We start from the raw sequence: 12,320 nt of genomic DNA on the forward strand, positions 1-12,320 counted from the left end.
ACCACAGGTGCTGCGGGAGAAATTCTGATCAATGGAGTAAGAAATAAATAAAAGCATATGAAGCTTATTCAGACACTTCTTAAGAGTTTCGCCGCCCTTTTACTGAAAAAAATGAACAATTTTTCTTACAATATTCAACTCCCTATCCCTACAGAAGTCTGAGTTAAAAAGGCAGATTTAATCAACGCATAGAAACTACAAAAAAAAAAAAAAAAAAATAGTCATAGCCATAAATTGTAAAATCAAAGTCAACTGGTATTTGAAATTTTTAAAACAAGAATGCCATTTATCTGAGTCTTTTTAAAATATTAATGAATATGCCTACACATGGACCTTCTGTGGGATGTTGTAATACAAGCTGGAAAGAAGATATTGGAAAGATAATCATTTCAATTGGTGTCAATTTTAAGTGTATTATTATATAAATTATTTAAGTAGTATTACTTTCGAAAATGGAGGTTAGTTATATTTTTTTGGCATTAAATGTTGGAAACGTACTTCATTCTATGAACGGATTGAAGTCAAGTATTCGCAAGTGAAATCAAAAATTTAAAGTAAAAATCGAGCAGATACATACTTTAAAAGAATTAACAATTAAATTCTTGTTTTAAAAATCATTTAAACTGCATTTTGTGTTTAAATCTGTATCGAAATCTGCTACTGTTAAAAAAATTTAGTTTTAAGAGCTGCAAAAAGATATACATTGCAATTAGACAAGACAAGTTGGCATTAAACTTTGACCAAGTTGTCGAATTCAACCAAAATTTATAATGACTGTTAGGAAAAGTTGTATTTAAGTAATAAATCGTATTTTTTTTATCTTCTTTGCCTCTGTATAGTGCTTAACAGATTTTAAGCAATGATTTTAATTTTCATTTATACAGGCATTTCGAACAAATTGTTAAAATATCCCTTCATATTCCAAATAAAAGAAGGAAGCAATCTTGAATCATTTCCGAGTGTTTTTTGCAACTAACTTTTCACATAAAATAAGCACCTGTAAACTTTTGCAGACGAAATTTTAGTGAAATTTTTCGTCCAAATACAATTCATATTGTATGTAATAGTACAATACTTTCTTGTCGAGAAAAGAAAGGAAAATGAACATCAATGCAGAGATATTATAAATCGGGATTTCAAGAAGTAATATTTTAGATGTTTCCACCGTTTCGGACACGTGTTGCAATTTTAGTTTTGGAAATATTTCATCAACACATACATTTTAAAATTGATTCAAAAATGGTTTAATCGGAGTTTATTTCAAGCAAAAAATATTGATAGAAAATTTTAATTTTATATATTAAAAATTGTTGTCCACAGCAAATTATCTTACTGCTGCATTTTCCTTTAATTACAGTGTAACTTCTTAGAAAATACATATTTTATAATTTTTTTTTAAAAAGAAAAAAGTAAATGTTGTTTCTACTTTTCTTTGTTAACAGAAAAGAATATTTGTATCACCATGTGCATTTCTTTTAATTTTTAACGTTTGAATCATAGGAGGTTCTTACTTTTTCCGATAATGTATTTAAAAATGAAGAATGCATTTATAAAAAGTTACATTTTTTAAACTAATGAACTAAATTTGTTCGAAGAACGCTGGAGCAAAAAAAGCAGAATAGCGACTCTAATTTAAAATGCTTTGTAAGAAAGCCTGCTTTACAATAGAACATCATGAACAGGTTTCGGATACTTGGAAACGTCAAAAAAGGTTTAAGTTGGAGGCGCGGGGGATCGAACAACGGGCCTTTCACATGCAAAGCGAACGCTCTACCACTGAGTTACGCCCCCACCACAGGTGCTGCGAGAGAAATTCTGATCAATGGAGTAAGAAATAAATAAAAGCATATGAAGCTAATTCAGACACTTCTTAAGAGATTCGCCGCCCTTTTACTGAAAAAAATGATCAATTTTTCTTACAATATTCAACTCCCTATCTTTACAGAAGTCTGAGTTAAAAAGGCAGATTTAATCAACGCATAGAAACTACAAAAAAAAAAAAAAAAAAAACACTTAATAGTCATAGCCATAAATTGTAAAATCAAAGTCAACTGGTATTTGAAATTTGTAAAACAAGAATATCATTTATCTGAGTCTTTTAAAATATTAATGAATATGCCTACACATAGACCTTCTGTGGGATGTTGTAATACAAGCTGGATAGAAGATATTGGAAAGATAATCATTTCAATTGGTGTCAACTTTAAGTGTATTATTATATAAATTATTTAAGTAGTATTACTTTCGAAAATGGAGGTTAGTTATATTTTTTTGGCATTAAATGTTGGAAACGTACTTCATTCTATAAACGGATTGAAGTCAAGTATTCGCAAGTGAAATCGAAAATCGAAACTAAAAATCGAGCAGATACATACTTTAAAAGAATTAGCAATTAAATTCTTGTTTTAAAAATCATTTAAGCTGCATTTTGTGTTTAAATCTGTATCGAAATCTGCTACTGTTAAAAAAATTTAGTTTTAAGAGCTGCAAAAAGATATACATTGCAATTAGACAAGACAAGTTGGCATTAAACTTTGACCAAGTTGTCGAATTCAACCAAAATTTATAATGACTGTTAGGAAAAGTTGTATTTAAGTAATAAATCGTATTTTTTTTTTATCTTCTTTGCCTCTGTATAGTGCTTAACAGATTTTAAGCAATGATTTTAATTTTCATTTATACAGGCATTTCGAACAAATTGTTAAAATATCCCTTCATATTCCAAATAAAAGAAGGAAGCAATCTTGAATCATTTCCGAGTGTTTTTTGCAACTAACTTTTCACATAAAATAAGCACCTGTAAACTTTTGCAGACGAAATTTTAGTGAAATTGTTCGTCCAAATACAATTCATATTGTATGTAATAGTACAATACTTTCTTGTCGAGAAAAGAAAGGAAAATGAACATCAATGTAGAAATATTATAAATCGGGATTTCAAGAAATAATATTTTAGATGTTTCCACCGTTTTGGACACGTTTTGCGATTTTAGTTTTGGAAATATTTCATCAACACATACATTTTAAAATTGATTCAAAAATGGTTTAATCGGAGTTTATTTCAAGCAAAAAATATTGATAGAAAATTTTAATTTTATATATAAAAAATTGTTGTCCACAGCAAATTATCTTACTGCTGCATTTTCCTTTAATTACAGTGTAACTTCTTAGAAAATACATATTTTATAATTTTTTTTTAAAAAGAAAAAAGTAAATGTTGTTTCTACTTTTCTTTGTTAACAGAAAAGAATATTTGTATCACCATGTGCATTTCTTTTAATTTTTAATGTTTGAATCATAGGAGGTTTTACTTTTTCCGATAATGTATTTAAAAATGAAGAATGCATTTATAAAAAGTTACATTTTTTAAACTAATGAACTAAATTTGTTCGAAGAACGCTGGAGCAAAAAAAGCAGAATAGCGACTCTAATTTAAAATGCTTTGTAAGAAAGCCTGCTTTACAATAGAACATCATGAACAGGTTTCGGATACTTGGAAACTTCAAAAAAGGTTTAAGTTGGAGGCGCGGGGGATCGAACCCCGGGCCTTTCACATGCAAAGCGAACGCTCTACCACTGAGCTACGCCCCCACCACAGGTGCTGCGGGAGAAATTCTGATCAATGGAGTAAGAAATAAATAAAAGCATATGAAGCTAATTCAGACACTTCTTAAGAGTTTCGCCGCCCTTTTACTGAAAAAAATGATCAATTTTTCTTACAATATTCAACTCCCTATCTTTACAGAAGTCTGAGTTAAAAAGGCAGATTTAATCAACGCATAGAAACTACAAAAAAAAAAAAAAAAAAAAAAAAAACACTTAATAGTCATAGCCATAAATTGTAAAATCAAAGTCAACTGGTATTTGAAATTTTTAAAACAAGAATGCCATTTATCTGAGTCTTTTTAAAATATTAATGAATATGCCTACACATGGACCTTCTGTGGGATGTTGTAATACAAGCTGGAAAGAAGATATTGGAAAGATAATCATTTCAATTGGTGTCAATTTTAAGTGTATTATTATATAAATTATTTAAGTAGTATTACTTTCGAAAATGGAGGTTAGTTATATTTTTTTGGCATTAAATGTTGGAAACGTACTTCATTCTATGAACGGATTGAAGTCAAGTATTCGCAAGTGAAATCGAAAATCGAAAGTAAAAATCGAGCAGATACATACTTTAAAAGAATTAACAATTAAATTCTTGTTTTAAAAATCATTTAAACTGCATTTTGTGTTTAAATCTGTATCGAAATCTGCTACTGTTAAAAAAATTTAGTTTTAAGAGCTGCAAAAAGATATACATTGCAATTAGACAAGACAAGTTGGCATTAAACTTTGACCAAGTTGTCGAATTCAACCAAAATTTATAATGACTGTTAGGAAAAGTTGTATTTAAGTAATAAATCGTATTTTTTTTTATCTTCTTTGCCTCTGTATAGTGCTTAACAGATTTTAAGCAATGATTTTAATTTTCATTTATACAGGCATTTCGAACAAATTGTTAAAATATCCCTTCATATTCCAAATAAAAGAAGGAAGCAATCTTGAATCATTTCCGAGTGTTTTTTGCAACTAACTTTTCACATAAAATAAGCACCTGTAAACTTTTGCAGACGAAATTTTAGTGAAATTTTTCGTCCAAATACAATTCATATTGTATGTAATAGTACAATACTTTCTTGTCGAGAAAAGAAAGGAAAATGAACATCAATGCAGTAATTTTTCGTCCAAATACAATTCATATTGTATAATAGTACAATACTTTCTTGTCGAGAAAAGAAAGGAAAATGAACATCAATCAGAGATATTATAAATCGGGTAATATTTTAGATGTTTCCACCGTTTCGGACACGTGTTGCAATTTTAGTTTTGGAAATATTTCATCAACACATACATTTTAAAATTGATTCAAAAATGGTTTAATCGGAGTTTATTTCAAGCAAAAAATATTGATAGAAAATTTTAATTTTATATATTAAAAATTGTTGTCCACAGCAAATTATCTTACTGCTGCATTTTCCTTTAATTACAGTGTAACTTCTTAGAAAATACATATTTTATAATTTTTTTTTAAAAAGAAAAAAGTAAATGTTGTTTCTACTTTTCTTTGTTAACAGAAAAGAATATTTGTATCACCATGTGCATTTCTTTTAATTTTTAATGTTTGAATCATAGGAGGTTCTTACTTTTTCCGATAATGTATTTAAAAATGAAGAATGCATTTATAAAAAGTTACATTTTTTAAACTAATGAACTAAATTTGTTCGAAGAACGCTGGAGCAAAAAAAGCAGAATAGCGACTCTAATTTAAAATGCTTTGTAAGAAAGCCTGCTTTACAATAGAACATCATGAACAGGTTTCGGATACTTGGAAACGTCAAAAAAGGTTTAAGTTGGAGGCGCGGGGGATCGAACAACGGGCCTTTCACATGCAAAGCGAACGCTCTACCACTGAGTTACGCCCCCACCACAGGTGCTGCGAGAGAAATTCTGATCAATGGAGTAAGAAATAAATAAAAGCATATGAAGCTAATTCAGACACTTCTTAAGAGATTCGCCGCCCTTTTACTGAAAAAAATGATCAATTTTTCTTACAATATTCAACTCCCTATCTTTACAGAAGTCTGAGTTAAAAAGGCAGATTTAATCAACGCATAGAAACTACAAAAAAAAAAAAAAAAAAAAACACTTAATAGTCATAGCCATAAATTGTAAAATCAAAGTCAACTGGTATTTGAAATTTGTAAAACAAGAATATCATTTATCTGAGTCTTTTTAAAATATTAATGAATATGCCTACACATAGACCTTCTGTGGGATGTTGTAATACAAGCTGGATAGAAGATATTGGAAAGATAATCATTTCAATTGGTGTCAACTTTAAGTGTATTATTATATAAATTATTTAAGTAGTATTACTTTCGAAAATGGAGGTTAGTTATATTTTTTTGGCATTAAATGTTGGAAACGTACTTCATTCTATAAACGGATTGAAGTCAAGTATTCGCAAGTGAAATCGAAAATCGAAACTAAAAATCGAGCAGATACATACTTTAAAAGAATTAGCAATTAAATTCTTGTTTTAAAAATCATTTAAGCTGCATTTTGTGTTTAAATCTGTATCGAAATCTGCTACTGTTAAAAAAATTTAGTTTTAAGAGCTGCAAAAAGATATACATTGCAATTAGACAAGACAAGTTGGCATTAAACTTTGACCAAGTTGTCGAATTCAACCAAAATTTATAATGACTGTTAGGAAAAGTTGTATTTAAGTAATAAATCGTATTTTTTTTTTATCTTCTTTGCCTCTGTATAGTGCTTAACAGATTTTAAGCAATGATTTTAATTTTCATTTATACAGGCATTTCGAACAAATTGTTAAAATATCCCTTCATATTCCAAATAAAAGAAGGAAGCAATCTTGAATCATTTCCGAGTGTTTTTTGCAACTAACTTTTCACATAAAATAAGCACCTGTAAACTTTTGCAGACGAAATTTTAGTGAAATTGTTCGTCCAAATACAATTCATATTGTATGTAATAGTACAATACTTTCTTGTCGAGAAAAGAAAGGAAAATGAACATCAATGTAGAAATATTATAAATCGGGATTTCAAGAAATAATATTTTAGATGTTTCCACCGTTTTGGACACGTTTTGCGATTTTAGTTTTGGAAATATTTCATCAACACATACATTTTAAAATTGATTCAAAAATGGTTTAATCGGAGTTTATTTCAAGCAAAAAATATTGATAGAAAATTTTAATTTTATATATTAAAAATTGTTGTCCACAGCAAATTATCTTACTGCTGCATTTTCCTTTAATTACAGTGTAACTTCTTAGAAAATACATATTTTATAATTTTTTTTTAAAAAGAAAAAAGTAAATGTTGTTTCTACTTTTCTTTGTTAACAGAAAAGAATATTTGTATCACCATGTGCATTTCTTTTAATTTTTAATGTTTAAATCATAGGAGGTTTTTACTTTTTCCGATAATGTATTTAAAAATGAAGAATGCATTTATAAAAAGTTACATTTTTTAAACTAATGAACTAAATTTGTTCGAAGAACGCTGGAGCAAAAAAAGCAGAATAGCGACTCTAATTTAAAATGCTTTGTAAGAAAGCCTGCTTTACAATAGAACATCATGAACAGGTTTCGGATACTTGGAAACTTCAAAAAAGGTTTAAGTTGGAGGCGCGGGGGATCGAACCCCGGGCCTTTCACATGCAAAGCGAACGCTCTACCACTGAGCTACGCCCCCACCACAGGTGCTGCGGGAGAAATTCTGATCAATGGAGTAAGAAATAAATAAAAGCATATGAAGCTAATTCAGACACTTCTTAAGAGTTTCGCCGCCCTTTTACTGAAAAAAATGATCAATTTTTCTTACAATATTCAACTCCCTATCTTTACAGAAGTCTGAGTTAAAAAGGCAGATTTAATCAACGCATAGAAACTAAAAAAAAAAAAAAAAAAAAAACACTTAATAGTCATAGCCATAAATTGTAAAATCAAAGTCAACTGGTATTTGAAATTTGTAAAACAAGAATGCCATTTATCTGAGTCTTTTTAAAATATTAATGAATATGCCTACACATGGACCTTCTGTGGGATGTTGTAATACAAGCTGGAAAGAAGATATTGGAAAGATAATCATTTCAATTGGTGTCAATTTTAAGTGTATTATTATATAAATTATTTAAGTAGTATTACTTTCGAAAATGGAGGTTAGTTATATTTTTTTGGCATTAAATGTTGGAAACGTACTTCATTCTATGAACGGATTGAAGTCAAGTATTCGCAAGTGAAATCGAAAATCGAAACTAAAAATCGAGCAGATACATACTTTAAAAGAATTAACAATTAAATTCTTGTTTTAAAAATCATTTAAACTGCATTTTGTGTTTAAATCTGTATCGAAATCTGCTACTGTTAAAAAAATTTAGTTTTAAGAGCTGCAAAAAGATATACATTGCAATTAGACAAGACAAGTTGGCATTAAACTTTGACCAAGTTGTCGAATTCAACCAAAATTTATAATGACTGTTAGGAAAAGTTGTATTTAAGTAATAAATCGTATTTTTTTTTATCTTCTTTGCCTCTGTATAGTGCTTAACAGATTTTAAGCAATGATTTTAATTTTCATTTATACAGGCATTTCGAACAAATTGTTAAAATATCCCTTCATATTCCAAATAAAAGAAGGAAGCAATCTTGAATCATTTCCGAGTGTTTTTTGCAACTAACTTTTCACATAAAATAAGCACCTGTAAACTTTTGCAGACGAAATTTTAGTGAAATTTTTCGTCCAAATACAATTCATATTGTATGTAATAGTACAATACTTTCTTGTCGAGAAAAGAAAGGAAAATGAACATCAATGCAGAGATATTATAAATCGGGATTTCAAGAAGTAATATTTTAGATGTTTCCACCGTTTCGGACACGTTTTGCAATTTTAGTTTTGGAAATATTTCATCAACACATACATTTTAAAATTGATTCAAAAATGGTTTAATCGGAGTTTATTTCAAGCAAAAAATATTGATAGAAAATTTTAATTTTATATATTAAAAATTGTTGTCCACAGCAAATTATCTTACTGCTGCATTTTCCTTTAATTACAGTGTAACTTCTTAGAAAATACATATTTTATAATTTTTTTTTAAAAAGAAAAAAGTAAATGTTGTTTCTACTTTTCTTTGTTAACAGAAAAGAATATTTGTATCACCATGTGCATTTCTTTTAATTTTTAATGTTTGAATCATAGGAGGTTTTTACTTTTTCCGATAATGTATTTAAAAATGAAGAATGCATTTATAAAAAGTTACATTTTTTAAACTAATGAACTAAATTTGTTCGAAGAACGCTGGAGCAAAAAAAGCAGAATAGCGACTCTAATTTAAAATGCTTTGTAAGAAAGCCTGCTTTACAATAGAACATCATGAACAGGTTTCGGATACTTGGAAACTTCAAAAAAGGTTTAAGTTGGAGGCGCGGGGGATCGAACCCCGGGCCTTTCACATGCAAAGCGAACGCTCTACCACTGAGCTACGCCCCCACCACAGGTGCTGCGAGAGAAATTCTGATCAATGGAGTAAGAAATAAATAAAAGCATATGAAGCTAATTCAGACACTTCTTAAGAGATTCGCCGCCCTTTTACTGAAAAAAATGATCAATTTTTCTTACAATATTCAACTCCCTATCTTTACAGAAGTCTGAGTTAAAAAGGCAGATTTAATCAACGCATAGAAACTAAAAAAAAAAAAAAAAAAAACACTTAATAGTCATAGCCATAAATTGTAAAATCAAAGTCAACTGGTATTTGAAATTTGTAAAACAAGAATATCATTTATCTGAGTCTTTTTAAAATATTAATGAATATGCCTACACATGGACCTTCTGTGGGATGTTGTAATACAAGCTGGAAAGAAGATATTGGAAAGATAATCATTTCAATTGGTGTCAACTTTAAGTGTATTATTATATAAATTATTTAAGTAGTATTACTTTCGAAAATGGAGGTTAGTTATATTTTTTTGGCATTAAATGTTGGAAACGTACTTCATTCTATAAACGGATTGAAGTCAAGTATTCGCAAGTGAAATCGAAAATCGAAACTAAAAATCGAGCAGATACATACTTTAAAAGAATTAGCAATTAAATTCTTGTTTTAAAAATCATTTAAGCTGCATTTTGTGTTTAAATCTGTATCGAAATCTGCTACTGTTAAAAAAATTTAGTTTTAAGAGCTGCAAAAAGATATACATTGCAATTAGACAAGACAAGTTGGCATTAAACTTTGACCAAGTTGTCGAATTCAACCAAAATTTATAATGACTGTTAGGAAAAGTTGTATTTAAGTAATAAATCGTATTTTTTTTTTATCTTCTTTGCCTCTGTATAGTGCTTAACAGATTTTAAGCAATGATTTTAATTTTCATTTATACAGGCATTTCGAACAAATTGTTAAAATATCCCTTCATATTCCAAATAAAAGAAGGAAGCAATCTTGAATCATTTCCGAGTGTTTTTTGCAACTAACTTTTCACATAAAATAAGCACCTGTAAACTTTTGCAGACGAAATTTTAGTGAAATTGTTCGTCCAAATACAATTCATATTGTATGTAATAGTACAATACTTTCTTGTCGAGAAAAGAAAGGAAAATGAACATCAATGTAGAAATATTATAAATCGGGATTTCAAGAAATAATATTTTAGATGTTTCCACCGTTTTGGACACGTTTTGCGATTTTAGTTTTGGAAATATTTCATCAACACATACATTTTAAAATTGATTCAAAAATGGTTTAATCGGAGTTTATTTCAAGCAAAAAATATTGATAGAAAATTTTAATTTTATATATTAAAAATTGTTGTCCACAGCAAATTATCTTACTGCTGCATTTTCCTTTAATTACAGTGTAACTTCTTAGAAAATACATATTTTATAATTTTTTTTTAAAAAGAAAAAAGTAAATGTTGTTTCTACTTTTCTTTGTTAACAGAAAAGAATATTTGTATCACCATGTGCATTTCTTTTAATTTTTAATGTTTAAATCATAGGAGGTTTTTACTTTTTCCGATAATGTATTTAAAAATGAAGAATGCATTTATAAAAAGTTACATTTTTTAAACTAATGAACTAAATTTGTTCGAAGAACGCTGGAGCAAAAAAAGCAGAATAGCGACTCTAATTTAAAATGCTTTGTAAGAAAGCCTGCTTTACAATAGAACATCATGAACAGGTTTCGGATACTTGGAAACTTCAAAAAAGGTTTAAGTTGGAGGCGCGGGGGATCGAACCCCGGGCCTTTCACATGCAAAGCGAACGCTCTACCACTGAGCTACGCCCCCACCACAGGTGCTGCGGGAGAAATTCTGATCAATGGAGTAAGAAATAAATAAAAGCATATGAAGCTAATTCAGACACTTCTTAAGAGATTCGCCGCCCTTTTACTGAAAAAAATGATCAATTTTTCTTACAATATTCAACTCCCTATCTTTACAGAAGTCTGAGTTAAAAAGGCAGATTTAATCAACGCATAGAAACTACAAAAAAAAAAAAAAAAAACACTTAATAGTCATAGCCATAAATTGTAAAATCAAAGTCAACTGGTATTTGAAATTTGTAAAACAAGAATGCCATTTATCTGAGTCTTTTTAAAATATTAATGAATATGCCTACACATGGACCTTCTGTGGGATGTTGTAATACAAGCTGGAAAGAAGATATTGGAAAGATAATCATTTCAATTGGTGTCAATTTTAAGTGTATTATTATATAAATTATTTAAGTAGTATTACTTTCGAAAATGGAGGTTAGTTATATTTTTTTGGCATTAAATGTTGGAAACGTACTTCATTCTATGAACGGATTGAAGTCAAGTATTCGCAAGTGAAATCGAAAATCGAAACTAAAAATCGAGCAGATACATACTTTAAAAGAATTAACAATTAAATTCTTGTTTTAAAAATCATTTAAACTGCATTTTGTGTTTAAATCTGTATCGAAATCTGCTACTGTTAAAAAAATTTAGTTTTAAGAGCTGCAAAAAGATATACATTGCAATTAGACAAGACAAGTTGGCATTAAACTTTGACCAAGTTGTCGAATTCAACCAAAATTTATAATGACTGTTAGGAAAAGTTGTATTTAAGTAATAAATCGTATTTTTTTTTATCTTCTTTGCCTCTGTATAGTGCTTAACAGATTTTAAGCAATGATTTTAATTTTCATTTATACAGGCATTTCGAACAAATTGTTAAAATATCCCTTCATATTCCAAATAAAAGAAGGAAGCAATCTTGAATCATTTCCGAGTGTTTTTTGCAACTAACTTTTCACATAAAATAAGCACCTGTAAACTTTTGCAGACGAAATTTTAGTGAAATTGTTCGTCCAAATACAATTCATATTGTATGTAATAGTACAATACTTTCTTGTCGAGAAAAGAAAGGAAAATGAACATCAATGTAGAAATATTATAAATCGGGATTTCAAGAAATAATATTTTAGATGTTTCCACCGTTTTGGACACGTTTTGCGATTTTAGTTTTGGAAATATTTCATCAACACATACATTTTAAAATTGATTCAAAAATGGTTTAATCGGAGTTTATTTCAAGCAAAAAATATTGATAGAAAATTTTAATTTTATATATTAAAAATTGTTGTCCACAGCAAATTATCTTACTGCTGCATTTTCCTTTAATTACAGTGTAACTTCTTAGAAAATACATATTTTATAATTTTTTTTTAAAAAGAAAAAAGTAAATGTTGTTTCTACTTTTCTTTGTTAACA

At 28.5% G+C, this 12,320-nt stretch overlaps 4 non-coding genes across 4 annotated transcripts; all 4 read right to left on the reverse strand.

Annotated features, from left to right (window-relative positions):
- Positions 1-3,518: 3,518 nt before the first annotated feature.
- On the reverse strand, positions 3,519-3,590 carry Trnaa-ugc (transfer RNA alanine (anticodon UGC)). The gene has a single exon. It is a non-coding gene; the product is annotated as a tRNA-Ala (tRNA).
- Positions 3,591-7,201: 3,611 nt separating this feature from the next.
- On the reverse strand, positions 7,202-7,273 carry Trnaa-ugc (transfer RNA alanine (anticodon UGC)). The gene has a single exon. It is a non-coding gene; the product is annotated as a tRNA-Ala (tRNA).
- Positions 7,274-9,001: 1,728 nt separating this feature from the next.
- Trnaa-ugc (transfer RNA alanine (anticodon UGC)) lies at positions 9,002-9,073 on the reverse strand. The gene has a single exon. It is a non-coding gene; the product is annotated as a tRNA-Ala (tRNA).
- A 1,727-nt stretch (positions 9,074-10,800) lies between these two features.
- Positions 10,801-10,872, reverse strand: Trnaa-ugc (transfer RNA alanine (anticodon UGC)). The gene has a single exon. It is a non-coding gene; the product is annotated as a tRNA-Ala (tRNA).
- Positions 10,873-12,320: the final 1,448 nt, after the last annotated feature.

The sequence above is a fragment of the Uloborus diversus genome, chromosome 2, assembly GCF_026930045.1.
Source record: "Uloborus diversus isolate 005 chromosome 2, Udiv.v.3.1, whole genome shotgun sequence".
Lineage (NCBI taxonomy): Eukaryota > Metazoa > Arthropoda > Arachnida > Araneae > Uloboridae > Uloborus > Uloborus diversus.